This window comes from Poromitra crassiceps (genome assembly GCF_964638095.1).
Source record: "Poromitra crassiceps genome assembly, chromosome: 13".
NCBI classification, from domain to species: domain Eukaryota; kingdom Metazoa; phylum Chordata; class Actinopteri; order Beryciformes; family Melamphaidae; genus Poromitra; species Poromitra crassiceps.
Genome location: NC_139644.1, coordinates 20,888,537 through 20,902,930, shown reverse-complemented (window position 1 = coordinate 20,902,930; position 14,394 = coordinate 20,888,537).

The following is a 14,394-nucleotide window of genomic DNA, read 5'->3' as shown; positions in this document are numbered from 1 at the left end:
TGGACAGTCTTTGGGATGGGTGGCGACAGGGACAGAGGAAGCAAAGGTTAGGGGTCACATGGCCGGCCGAAAGGGAAAATGAGGGATGATGCAGCCTATCAAGGAACGTATCACTCCAGCGACAAGAGGCTTGGTGCTAACATCAGATTTATTTCAAATACTATTACGATATGGAAAGGTTGAGAGGAGCAGAGATTTCTGCAGGCATACATTACTGTTGTTTTCTTTGATGCTAATGGAGAAGTACTTTGGGGATCTTGGAGTCCTAAGAGACTTATGCATGGTTTAAAACTGCACTAATGTAAAAATACACCTGTCTAATCAGCCTAAACCACAAAGTGGGGCTGCAACAGAGTCCCATCCTCACTAATTGAGTTATATATTTATTTTATGTCGGGTATGGTTTTGGGGTTCTGCATGGGCCCTAACGGGGCTGAATTCCCTATTTATTTGTCCATTGACATTTCCTAAAATCCTTATTAAAATACTTCTACTTGGACAAACCAAGCGATTCAGGTATGAGATGATGAGAGACCATAAAACATTGGACTGACCAAAAAAAAGCAGATTTTCTTTCTTCTCTCTTTTGGGGTGGGGGGGGGTTTCGAGTCAAATGTTACATGGTCACTTTCATCTCGTAACTGAATTTAAAAGTAAAATTATTTGTATAAAGATTTTACAAAACGTCAATGGAAAAATGAATGGGGAATTCCTTGCCTTAAAAGGCCCCATGGGCGACCAACCAAGCGGGCGTGACTCAGCACTTAGTGCAGCTTTAAAGAGCTATTCCCAAAACTATTGTGATTGTGAGCAAAGGTGGGATGACCTCATGACATCATGATTACAGTATTGTGACTCACTGCTTTGAATCACCTAACTCCTGAACAGAAGATCAGGACTTCAATGTAGAAAGTAAGGTTGTACACTGACACAGCTAAATGAATGATGCCTTTGACTTGATGTGTGAGTCTGTCTTGGTTTGGTTGAGCTATAACTGTAAACATGCTCACCTCTGTTTTGAAGACATATGCTCTGACAGAATGTGATCAACTCTGCCCATGTGTTGTGGTTCTCAATATGGGGTCCATCCATGGGGGGGTTCCAGGGGTTCCCCAGCAAATTGATAAATTATTAAACTTCAACATTATTTAATTTACAATAAGTTAACACAATTAGAGAATGTAGAAGGGCTTTTTTGATCAGGTAGTTTATCTGTTATCTCTCTGCCTACAATAGACTACAGATAGCTCTGTAATTCTGGACAAAATCATATCTAACAATAAAGAATATTCTCAGATTTGGGTCTGAGAGACAAAATCTCAATGGGGGAGGACTGTCTAAATAGGGGTCTATATGACTCTAATGTGGACTAAAGTAGGGGGCGTTGATATGAAAAGGGTTGAGAATCTCTGTGTTAGGTCTACGTGTACGCAGTCGCTGGCGCCCGTCCTGTCCCACCACTCCTCACCTCCATGTTGGCGTGAGCAGGGATTGTGCATGACCCGGGCGCTGAGACGGATGGCAGCAGTTCTTGCCCGGTCTGAACGCAAGGCCCCGGAGCACTCGCTGCAATCTGTAGACCCTGTGCTAAATATAGACAAGAGCCAGAGTCTGCTTTGGTGAAGGCCTGCTAGGGGCAGCGCCAGGCCTCTCCTCCCCTCGTCCTTCCCAGCTCCATCTGCTCTCATCCTCCTTTTCGTGTGATGTAGTTCTCTCCTGTGCTGTCTCCTTCCTTCATCTTCATCTTCCTCTCTCTCTCTTTCCACCTACTCACTTCTCTGGCTCTGTCATGTCAACCACACTTGTCCCTTTCTGCTAACATCACCAAGCAGACCCTTCCTCTCCAACATCCACCCCAAATTGAGTAGCCATAGGCACGGTGAGGGACGGTGATGAGGCAGCTTCAGCATATTGATTAATATCACCAATGACTGCTCACAGCTAAGAAGCAGCCAATTACACAAGTCATTACTAGATCTGCGGGCTCAAGGAAGATTACGAAGGTTGAATCAGCCTACAAACAATGTCATGTCTCCAAAAAGAAGTTTCTGTTGTTGTACATGACTTGAGGTTAGATGAGAATGTGTCCTCGCTTTATCCATTTACGAAGAAGCCTTGTCTATTGTGACGTCTCTCTTGAATGGTCAGATGGAGTCTATCCCACAGGAACACAGGAGGGCGCCATCGCTGCCCGGCAGGTCAGTGGGCCGGCAAGGTCGGTGCAGTGAGCAAATGAGAAAAAGAACCACCACCACCTGACTGTGTGACACCTACAACCTAGGGCACCTGAAGGACCAACAATACTGAATCATTGTCTAATCACAGAGATCAGATAATCCAGAGCTCAATCATAGCCCACAGACTGATTGAGGCAGTGCACGCGACACACACACACACACACACACACACACACACACACACACACACCAGCCTGAGAAGGCTGCAGAATTGGGGTGGCGCGTGGAGGAATATGTGAGCAAACCCCTTCAGAACAATCAAGCTTCAAACTCAAAGCAACTAGCTATTTTAATTTGCCAAATGAGCCATATGTGTTCCTTTGCTCGAGGCCTTGGACAAAAGCATATTGAGACCAGACCCAGGCCCTCTCGCACACTGGGCCAGCTGAGCAAACGGTAAAGCACCTTGGAATTAATCTAATCTTTTCCGCCGGTTTCCGGATGGGAGGCATGTTTGACAGTATGGAATAGCAGACCTCATCTGTCGACAGCATCCTGAGGAACCTGATCATCTCCTTGGAATATGGTTTGCGGCCTGTTGGTGAAATCTGTCGTTCTGTGTTACGGGCCATCAAACTGTGTCAGTTCACTTCCCATCCAACAGATTGAACTCATCAAAGTTGCATAGGATCCAACTTTGCCATGTGTGCTCCGTAATAATGACTGAAATCACAAAGTACTTTTAGCTTGCTTCATCTCTGGGGGCCCTCACAGGTCAGACCATCCCAGACTGGACCAAATTGGACCAGACCAATCCTGTCAATCAGAAACGGAGAGTGATCAGGGAAGAGTCACTCACATTTAATGCCCTAAAAAAACGACCAGGATTTCTTTAAATGTTGCATGCCCCCCGCCCCCCCCCCCCCCCCCCCCCCCCGACTTATAAAGCGAGACAGAGAAGAGGATGCCCTCTGACCAAGCGAAGCAGCCACCTCTAGAGACTCAGCGTTACCCCTTACAAAATCAGTTATATTTTAAAAGGATATTATAGGCTACAAATAACACAGCAAAGCTATAAGACTCATATGAATTTGTTCTTAATCCGATTTGCTGCTAAAGTCATTAATTATCATTATCTTGATTGGTTTCCCTAATCTGATTTGGGCAAGTGTTCAAGTCGGATCTGTGTGTCCAGATACAATGAGCCAATGAGACAACATGCAATGTTTCTGGCAGTTGTTGCATGTCTGCTCTCTGCTCTTCAAGTCCCCACCCCCTGCAAAAGACACACTCAAATCTGATTTGGGTGTGACTGAAGTCACATCAGTCGAAAGCAGATTGGAAACTAAACTAACTATGTGGTTTGGGACAAGTGGCACAAATCAGACTTGGAGCGTCCAGACTCATAAAACCAATCTGGATATAGTCATTAATAGGTCAAAGTTCACAATCAGATTTGGCCTCCTAGACTGAACATGGCCTTAGTTGCCTGGTTAAATAAAATAAAATAATACAATACAGGGTTCTCACTTCCCACCGTCATGGAAAACCTGGAAAAGTCATGGAATTTAACAAAATATAATTTTCCAGGCCTGGAAAAGTAATGGAATTAGTAAAATCCTTGAAAGTTTTGGAAAGGTTTTGAAAAGTAATAGAATTTTGTTGTGTCTAATGAAATTTATTGTAAATGTAATCTATGGATAACCTTCCACGTAATGTAACATAACAGCAAATTCATATTCTGTAGCTGTTGACATAATGTAGCTCTAATATGTGTAGATTTTAGTGCTTATTGTATTCTATACAGTATTCATATTTATAGTAATATTTTTTTTATAGAAAATTCACGTTATATTCTATGTAATGCGAGGCAGTGATTCCAAAAGCACTAAAATCCAATATAAAGAGGTGTGCCCTATTTGTCCAGTGTAGTAATAATCTGGTATTGATTCAGTCATGGAAATTCTGTTATAGATCCTTGAAAAGTCATGGAAAGGTTTTGAAATTATATCCATGAAAATGTGTGGGGACCCTGATAATAAATATCATAATAATATAGTGATATCATAAGAGATATAAATCACAAGCATGATAAGGTCACTATAAATTATATATAGTAATATGAGATTTGTTTTTTCCTTCTTCATTATTCTGCATTATTTCCCCCTTTCTAATCAGCCTATCTATCCTATCCAGCCAATCTAGCTTTTAGGTCCGAATTGTGAAAAGCATCCAAGATGTGTAACCTATTCTGCCGGGTGCGCGCACTGTCAAAGACGCGTACGCGCAACATCCTATTCCACAGCTTCCCCCTGCACAGACGCGTCGCCAAGCTTCCAGTCAGAACACCCCGCTGTCTGTCACTCGCACTGGATCCTCACTCACCCGGTGTCACTCTTTGTGGCACATGGTGGAAAGACTTGTGATAAATAGGAGACGTCGCTGGATGTTGGAGTGTGCCGGTGATCAACAGATCGGCAACTCAACTATCCACTACCCCGAAGATGAGCCAGCCAAAGGACAATACCGGAGATATCGGGCACATGTGAGCGACTGACATTTTATCCTTAGCTAGCCCGTACGCCCCGGAGCGACTCACGACATGTGGGCGAAATAGCTCTCCAGATTTGGTTGTGATTAGACGATGCAAAGTGTTCCTGGCAGCGAAGTAGCCTCATGACATCCTGTGCCAAAATGAGCGGACCATTGTCTCGCATCGCTGTAATGGAATGGGCCTGTAGGGATTTTGGCACCGGTTTTACGCAGCAGACAACATAGTGTAATCGACGTCCTCGACTGGAAACAATAGCCTATAGCTGACATGGACAAAGAATGCATTGTTTAATAACCATCGTAGTGATGCTATGAGATAAAAACAACACCAGCACACATCGGTGATACTCTGCCCAGGTTCCTCTGGGAAGTGGAGCGGATCATCAACGGCGAGAGTCAAGTTTGGACCTCTCTGACAAGGAACACATTATCTTAAAGCAGCTTCACAGACTCGCATAGCGGTAAGGATTTGTCTATTATTTATATTACTGTTATCATATATATCTGCTCTATCATGTGGCTTATTTCTACGCCTGATATGGACGCCCTGGGAGTCATACGCACCATTTGGCACAACACCATAACGCACAGACGGCTATCCATTTTTTTTTCTTAAATGTAGGCTACATTCTCCCAATCAATTCCCCATCAATTCCCATTTTATTCGTTTGTTGGTAGAAGACGAGCTGTGAGCAACAATAGCAACTTCTCCATACAAACGTGATTTTGGGAATCCAAGTCTAATATGTAGCTGGATTGGCATAAACTGCTAATTTGTAGTCCATGTGTCTATCCACCAGTTGGGATTGTCTCCTTGGCCGACTGGTTAACGTGTCCGACTTTAGCGTGGGAGACCCGGGTTCGATTCCCCTGACAATAAACTCAGGCGCACTACAACAGGGAGGTGGTCTAACTACTTTCAACCCGGGTTAAGTAGGTATGAGGAGTGCACGCTGGCCCTTGGCCAATGAGATTGTCCCTTTATAAAGAGAAGAAGCTGTGAATATTATTATGTAGGCCTATGCGTTTTTTAAGGTAGGCTTATTGTATTTTAACTGTGTTTTCACACTGAAACACAGTGGCTCATAATCTTTTCTTTTCAAATTATTTCAGCAGCGTGGTTTATGGGCAGTGCAGAGATAGATTCTGCATTGGGCTTTGCTAAACCACAGTGCACACTTTCTGTTACTGTGTATTTAATTGAAAAAAACTCGTGTGAGCTTATAGGCTATTTTTCACAGTGCTTCTGTCAAAATATTGGCTATGCAGTTTTTAGTTTTGATAACCAGTAGTTTATATTGTTTTTTTATTGAATAATTTAGACAGGCTAACTTGGCTCACAAACAATAACCTAAAACTGAATTATGTTCATTTTTATGACAATAGGGTTAGGCTTAACTGTTTGCAGCAGGCTGATCATAATAATATTTTATCGCCGAATAAAATAATAATAAAATGAAATTACAAAAATAAGACAGTCAGACATGTTTTTCCATACATTCCAGGTGTAAATAATGACACAAGTAAGAACAGATTCAGAGTAATTTCAATCACATACCTTACACTAACTTGTGTGTATATTAATTGCAATTGTTTTTTTCTGATGCAAAAACCAGCCACAGGATCCTCGTCCTCATATTGCTGGTGCCGTAATCATTAGAGAGGTTAAACAGCCTAACTGTATCTTTCTTTAACCCCCATCATACACACATATTCCCTAATTCAGTGATGATTATCACACTGTGGCAGGTGAAGTCAGTGCACACACTCCCAGCGCTCTGCCTGCTTAACCTGGGGAACAGCTTGCATGGCCCCGGCATTATACATGATAATGAGAAACCGTTCCATTGTGCTGCTGCCTGCCTTGGAAATGTGTGGCTTTCTGTGTGCTGGGACATTTGTCAGTGCCACACCGGCTTTGACTCAAATATGCGCTACAGTAATGAGTCTCACCCCGGGCTTCAGCCTCGCTGCAAAGTCTGTGATAGATTTGAGAAATTGCCAACTGAAAGAGCTTAGCGCCACTGAATGGTGCTTTTTACAGAACATATGGGCGTCCTATGCATTTATTCTGAATTTATTATTTGGTACGCTGCCAATGGAGACCTCCATTTTCCCCCCATACAACATCTTCGTGAAGGTATTTTCTGGGAGGCAGTCCATCTCTGTCACCCACCTCCCACCTTGTTACCCCTATGCCCCCCACCCCCTCTCGTCCACCCTCTTTCCCAGACCATTGTTTCACTCCCATGTGGATTATAGATAGACCACTATGGGAGGAGGAGGGGACGTCAACCTGTGTGCTCCAGCACTGAGAGAGGGATGAGGAGCAGATTCTGCGTGGCAGCAGGGAAATACCTCATCACTTTAGTTACAGTATGATCATGACCAATGTGCTCCAATACTTTTTTTATTTTAATTTTAAAACACGCAGCATTCTCCGTGCTGTTACACTGCTGGTGAGGAAAAAAACATGTCACGGCAGGTAAAAGTGATGGATTGTGTATGGACGCTTATCAAATGATCAAGACAACCCAGAAAAGTCTGAGCAATGTTACATGAAATCAAATAGCCTCTTGCATAGTAGTTTTGTTTGTTTGTTTGTTTGTTTTTTACATTTTGCAATCAAATTATATTAATGTGCTGTGATGCTTTGGTAATCCCAAGAAGAAGAAAAAATGGGAAGGGGGGGGGGGCGCATTCAAGAATAGAAGCCCACATATTAATAAGAAAAGTGTCAACACTGACACATGTAGCAATCAAGGGTTTAATATATCTGAGTTGCATTAATAAAAGCATGAATTATAGAACACTGACACTGAGGACCCTCGCCCTCTGAAATTCTAGGTGATAAAGAAGTGCCCACGAAATGGCACTGGCATATAGCACAGATTCAAATTCTGCCATAAAGACACTTCCTTTGTTAACACATTTCCATCAGTCTAGGCCTGTTACATAGGAAATTCATTTCAATTCAATTTATTTTGATTCATGATGCAACACAGCAAATCAATACTGCCATTCAAATGTATTATTCAGTTTCTCTTTACTACAGTAAAACTCTAAAATAATACCCATGAGTCAAATGAAATCTTACTGTATATGTTTGAAATACATCAAGATCAACAACAACAACATCAACAACAACAGACTCAGCCACTCTGAATCAGATATAACCCAAGACTGCCCTGATACAATGTCTAAACACCACATTATGCGTATCAAATAGCTTTATGCTCTTATGTGAATGTGAATGTTTATGTTAAATTACTTACTATGCAATCACGCATTTACAATGATCATAATAATTGTTGCCGGATGTCTTGGGGAATGTGTTTAAGTCAATTACATGCTTTATAGGCAACTATTTTGAATAATGAGCATAATTCACTTGCTGTTTCCCCCAATTTTCCCTCTTAGAATGTCTGATGTTCAGCCAGTAAGCAACTAAATACACACACACACACACACGCACGCACGCACGCACACGCACACGCACACGCACACGCACACGCACACACACACACACACACACACACACACACACACACACACACACACACACACACACACAAACACAGTGCAGCACACAGAGTGAAAACCGTCACTTTCTGCCTGTCAACTACAGTCTGGATTCCCTCAGCCTGACGCTGTTCTCTGCTCTGTGTTTTCCTGGTTGCCAATTCATACTGTAGACCACATTAAGTGACAGTAGAGGGAAGGTGCTTCTGCTCTCTATGTAAATACTGGGTGCATTATAATTGTTAGAGGTATATGGTAGATAGAGGGCGTGGTTCATGTGTTTTCTTTGTTGGGATACACTCTTTTTTCCAGAGTGTATGTCTTCTCCTGCCTTAACTAAAGTGTAAATTTCGGTAGTAAATTTAGATGTAAATTATTGATTTGGCGGATCTGGTTGAACTGTTTCTGGAATGAGCACATGTCCATTTTCTCAGATTATCTGCAAGTTGTAGATTGGATGATATAGTGAAATTTGTCCCCGGTAATGTTGAAAGTATGAAAGTAATTGGATGAGGATACTGAGATGTGTCGGCGGTGTTTTGGAGTATAATTAAGATAACAGCTGGATTATAATTAGATTTTGGATTTAATCTTGAAGTTACCTCCTCCTCCGTTTAGTGCGGCGCTACTAATGACAGAGATTTTGACCTTCACATATTTCCCTATAATGTAATCAGTTCATATGCTACCATATAGACTGTATAAAAATATGGAGGTAGCCTAGCCACTGATGTCACCCATTGGTGTGTGGACTCGCTATCTTGGTTACTTGGAGGCCAAACCAGCTAGCGTGATACCAGGGGTTTCCCACAGAGCCGCAGAGCTGCCTGCTATTGGTCCGTGATTGGCGAGCTGAACAATCATTGGACAAGCAACTAGTCAATCATGCCCCAAAATCTAGTCTGCTTTATTCTCTATTTTACTTGAAATGGGACCATAATTTACCAAATTAACATCATGCTGTATTGAAGGAGACTTGAAACTAGCGACTGAGACTCATTAGGAAAGCGGAGACCTGCTGTGATTGAGTCCTCACCGTCCTCATCGTCGTAAAGTCGCCTTCGAAGCATGATGTTCGATTATAATGGACTAGTTGTGTGGCTTAGCCGTCCCAAATGTTGAGGGTCATTTTTTAGAATTTAATACATAGAATTGGGAATGTTACATTCAATTTCATTCAGACTGCCTGGCACTATTCGCCGCCATTTTTCCCCGGAGCTTCCACAGGAGGAGGGGGGTGGGAGGAGGGAGGGTGTAGTGACGCACATACTTTATTAATTAATGGGCCAATCAGGGGGCATTCCCCGGCAATTCACATGGACGCGCATTGCTACGACCAGCGTAGTTAAGACCAGACGTAAGCCCTGTTGGTGCAACAGGTGTAAATCCACTCTAAAGACTGGTCTTAACTAAGACCGACGTAGGAGTTATGACCAGGTATAGTTAAGACCACTTGGTGCAACTGGCCCCTGGAGACAGATTACATATGGAGGAATTTTATTTTATTTTATTTATTTTTTACGTTTGAAAGTTGGCAACATTCACTTCAATTGTTTAGGAGAATGCTGTAACTTTGTTTCCCTGGGAAACTCCACAAAGGTTTTGTGGACTAAAAAACCTCACTTGACCTTCCACTGGCATGGGGGTGAGTAGATATTGACTGAATTTTTGGGTGAACTTATCCTTTAAGGCACTTCCGCATTGGCTTCATTTTTCAGCTCCGGAGGTTGTCCCTTATATGCTACTGATGAATCCGTTATTCAGATGTAAGACTGAACATGTAGAGTTCATCTGAGCACGCTTGTGTCCAAAATGCCTGATCTTTGTGCGGTGGTGGTGTTGGTGGTGGTGGTGGTGTTGGTGGTGTTGGGGACGGGACTGAACGACAGCGTAGAGATGAGCAGAGGAGCACTCAGGATGACTGCTGAGGAAAACGAGTGCTGCAGTCAGTCCTGACCTCTCGCAACACTGGGACGTTTCCAGTTGGCGGTCCACGTCAGGCTGTAACGCAGAGTCTCTCACTTCAGAACAGACAACTGGCTGATGTCCGCTAACAAAGGGAATCCTTACCACCGGGATTCATGTCATTAAAAAACACTGTTGCAGCCAGTGAATAGTGGTGCAGCACATGCACGCACATTGTAAGGGCTGTAGTGCTATAGTTGAGTTTTGCAATATTTTATCTGCAATAAAACATAGATTGGAAACACGCCATGCTCACTTAGTTGAACTCAAACCATGTCTGACACAAAATAGTATTATTTTATCTGTGCAATACAGTATTCGTTCACACAGCAATACTTTTTTCCTTAGATTTACCATGAAATAAGTTTACCTGGATGAATCTGATACTGTGAAAAAGAACATCCCTGCCATGTGTGTGTGTGTGTGTGGCTACGTTCCATGTGAGAGACACAGAGAGTATCCTATAATAATCCTTTAATAAGAATGCAAAGTGTCTGTGTGTGAGTGAGTGAGCACATTTTGTTGTCAGCCACAGCTATGCCATTTTATGTGCGATAGCGCTGAATCTTTCAGCACTATCGCCATGTGGTGACCCATGCGGGTGACTTAACAGAGCCGGATCTTTGGATTAGGTAATGGGCAAAATGGCCAATTAGTGGCCAAAATGAGTGAACACCGGTTCAGCACCACGGAGAGCTCAATTCGTTAGCTACTGATGGAGACCACCTGAGTGGAGTGTTGGAATCAGCCAGGAGAGAGAGGAGAGCCTGCATGTCAACTCTGTGAGCGAGGCCTGACTAAATGGCTAGTTATTGTGCGCTCCAACGGGCATCAGAATCACAACTATAATAAGAATGCAAAGTCTCTGTGTGTGTGTGAGTGAGTGAGTGAGTGAGTGAGTGAGTGAGTGAGGGGCTGAGTGAGTGAGTGAGTGAGTGAGTGAGTGAGCATGTGTGTGTGTGTGTGTGTGTGTGTGTGTGTGTGTGTGCTGTGTGTGTGTGTGTGTGTGTGTGTGTGTGTGTGTGTGTGTGTGTGTGTGTGTGTGAGTGAGTGAGTGAGTGAGGGGCTGAGTGAGTGAGTGAGTGAGTGAGTGAGCGTGTGTGTGTGTGTGTGTGTGTGTGTGTGTGTGTGTGTGCTGTGTGTGTGTGTGTGTGTGTGTGTGTGTGTGTGTGTGTGTGTGTGAGTGAATGAGTGAGTGAGTGAGTGAGTGAGTGGGTGGGTGGCTGAGTGAGTGAGTGAGTGAGTGAATCAGTGGGTGGGTGAGTGAGTGGGTGAGTGAGTGAGTGAGTGAGCTAACAATAAGGCTGCACAGCCCGATATACACTGCACAGGCATTCCACTAGGCTAGTATAATAGAAAGAGGGGAACAGACAGAGAGCACTGAGTGTGTATGAATTCAGATGTCAAATCCACCTATAGTCTGTGAAGAGATAAGGGCAGTCTAGCCAAATGAAAACAGTGGTGAGACTCCTTCCCACTGGGAATGTCATAGGATCAGCTCAGATATATGTACTGTACAGACTACACTACAGACACACACGCACAGATTCACACGCCCCATGTACATGTTTACACTCCATTCACTGCTCAGCTCAACATACATATTCAAAGTGATATCTTGTCCTCGCGGATCGGTGCTGACACATTTACATATGAGCGCGGATGATATGGCACAGGCTGTGATTCAGAGTGACGGCTCTGATGCCGCTACCTTCAGGTCACCGGGGGGGGGGGGGGGGGAGCCTCAGAACGACAGGCGGCAGGGAGGAAGAGATGACAGAGACTGACATGCACCTCTCTCTCACACACACACACACACACACACACACACACACACACACACACACACACACAAAGGGTTTGTCTGGCATTGGCGAGATAACATTTGGGCTGACTGTACACCCAGCTGTACTCATATTTGTTTCTGGTCGCTGTGGTGTGTCTCAGGCTGTCAAAGGGAGTTAAAGCATACCCCAGCCAGACTGATATGTCAGTTTGCCAATGTAGTGGGTCTAAATTGAGCTTTTATTGAGAGTCATCATGTCGTAAACATCCAGTATGGATGGAGGTTCCTGACCACAGCTACATAAAACACATGTCTTTACAACCCGCAATAAAACGCTTGTTCGTTTTTCATTTAAAGGCCTAATGTACAGCATAGTTTGAATCGGGGGGGACGGGGGGGGGGGGGGGGGGGGGGGTGGTAGTGTCACACATTTCACGAGTTTCAGTGTCACACAATGGTCTAAAGCAAGGGTTCCCAAACTTTTCAGCCTGCGACCCCCAAAATAACGGTGCCAGAGGGTCACAACCCCCACTATCCCTGGAGGTGGTTGAAGCATACAAACAAACAAAACGTAGCAATTATGGTTAAAACATGCTCTTTTTAAACATTTTTAAATTGGATTTCACACATTTTATAGTTAACGCACTCTTTAGGCCGATTTCACACATTCTGGAAATCATCTCCCGACCCCCACTTTGGGAACCACTGGTCTAAAGGATGTTTTAGAGGGTTTTCCATCTTGACAAAAGTCAAGTTCTGGGGGAAACACTGAATACCTGTCTTATATTATTATTATTATTTTATATATTTTTTTATCATTATTATTTTTATGTTTTTGACATGAAAATGGTCAAATTGAAACATGGTTTCAAACATGCATATCAGTCTAACCGTATTCCTAACCGGTAAAAGGTTTTCAGACAGACACACAGTGTTGAAGTCCTGTGAACCATTATCAACATTGGTGTAGTCAAAGAGGATGCAGAGATCTCGATAACAACACACATTATTAGAACACACACAGAGCGATCACCAGAGCGCCGCTGATGTAGAGAGTGTATCAGACTCCATAAGGGGATCTGTGCCACGGCGCTGCACATGGCGGAAGACATCCGTCCCAGAGCGCTCACGCCCGATTGGCCGAGCCAGGGCAGCCGCGGCCGGGTGATGTACCCCTCGCTCTCCGTCACTGGGAGAACTGAGCAGAACAACCAGGCCACACACACACACCCTGACACACACACACACACACACACACACACACACACACACACACACACACACACACACACACACACACACACACACAGGGAAGCTGGACCGCAGTGTGTGGAGAGAGGAGTTTGGGGACACGAAAGTCTGGAAAGGAGATGGGGTGTAGCATTCCTGTAGCCCATGTAGTGATTTTCATTATAACAATAACCAAATGCACATATTAGTCCCATTTCATCAGTGCTGTGTCAGCTGTTACAAGCCAGTATGAAACCACCGCCCCGACACACACACACACACACACACACACACACACACACACACAGGTGCGCGCGTGCGCACCCACCATCCATATCATTATAATATAAAACATTTTTGAAAGGTTCTTTGTGGAACCAAAATAGCTCTTCTATGGCATCACTCTGGAGGGCATGGTGTTTTTATTTGGTCAAGCTATCATCAGAAGGCCGTGTTCATTCATTGTTACTGGCACCTTTGCTAATTTTAACCCTGTTAAAAGCCCGGCAGCTTAGTCTGTTTCTTGAATTGCATATAATATTGTAGGCTATCTGTGTTTTGAAGCAAATATTATGAACAGAGACTGTTTATGTCTGTTCTCGTCTAAACCAGAGGAATGGTGGCCCATTCAGTGTCAAAGAACATCATTTTGGTCAATTGAGCATCTGAATTATAAGGGGTTTCACAGACAAGCTGGCACAGAGTTATTTTTAGCCTCTATTGTATACAAAATGTTCCTCCACACACTAAGATGTGTTGGGGTCATGCTCAGTGTTTATACAGTCTCCTATAGAAATGCCATAACTGATATTACGCCTACCTTGAGCTTACATATTTCAGGTTCGGTCACTTCGGCATGGGGTCGGTAATCGGTATATTCATATATTGAATACGGTATATGAATATATTTTGTAGCTCACCTGTTGTCTGTCCATCTTTCACATACAATATATTGGATGCTGGTGATTGGATTTTCATGAAAATTAAGGAAATTAAGTGACGCATCTCATTGCTGTATTCTGGCGTTTTAATTAATTGGCCTAAGAGATGTGCTACAATGTTCACTTACTTAAAAAAAAAAAAAAAAAAAAAAAAAAAACTTCGCTCATGATGGGTCACGCACAATATCCGACATCACTGATCAGGTTTTGACCAATCTTG